We start from the raw sequence: 619 nt of genomic DNA, 5'->3' as shown, positions 1-619 counted from the left end.
AGGTGCAGTGGCTCACACCTGTAATCCCAACATTTTAGGAGGCTGAGGTGGGCGGATCCCTTGAGCTCAGGAGTTTGAGACCAGTCTGGGCAACATGGTGAAACCCTGTCTCTACAAAAAAGTAGCCGGGCGTGGTGGCATGCATCTGGGGTTCCAGCTACTCAGGAGGCTGAGGTGGGAGGATTGCTTGACCCTGTGAGGTGGAGGTTGCAGTGAGCCAAAATCACAACACTCCACTCCAGCCTGGGTGACAGAGTAAGACCCCCATCTCAAAAGAAAATAAAACATTTAAAGAAACACACAGGAGGCCGGGCATGGTGGCTCACACCTGTAACCCCAGCGCTTTGGGAGGCTGAGGCGGGCAGATCATTTGAGGTCAGGAGTGCGAGACAAGCCTGACAAACACGGTGAAACCTTGTCTCTACTAAAAATACAAACAAATTAGCTGGATGTGGTGTCACACGCCTCTAGTCCCAGCTACTTGGGAGGCTGAGGCATGAGAATTGCTTGAACCCAGGAGGCGGAGGTTGCAGTAAGCCAAGATCACGCCACTCCACTCCAGCCTGGGTGACAAGAGCAAGACTCTGTCTCAACAACAACAAAAACAAAAACAAAAAAA

The sequence above is a fragment of the Colobus angolensis genome, unplaced genomic scaffold (assembly GCF_000951035.1).
Source record: "Colobus angolensis palliatus isolate OR3802 unplaced genomic scaffold, Cang.pa_1.0 Scaffold222, whole genome shotgun sequence".
Taxonomy (NCBI): domain Eukaryota; kingdom Metazoa; phylum Chordata; class Mammalia; order Primates; family Cercopithecidae; genus Colobus; species Colobus angolensis.
Note: the sequence above shows the minus strand (reverse complement) of the source record.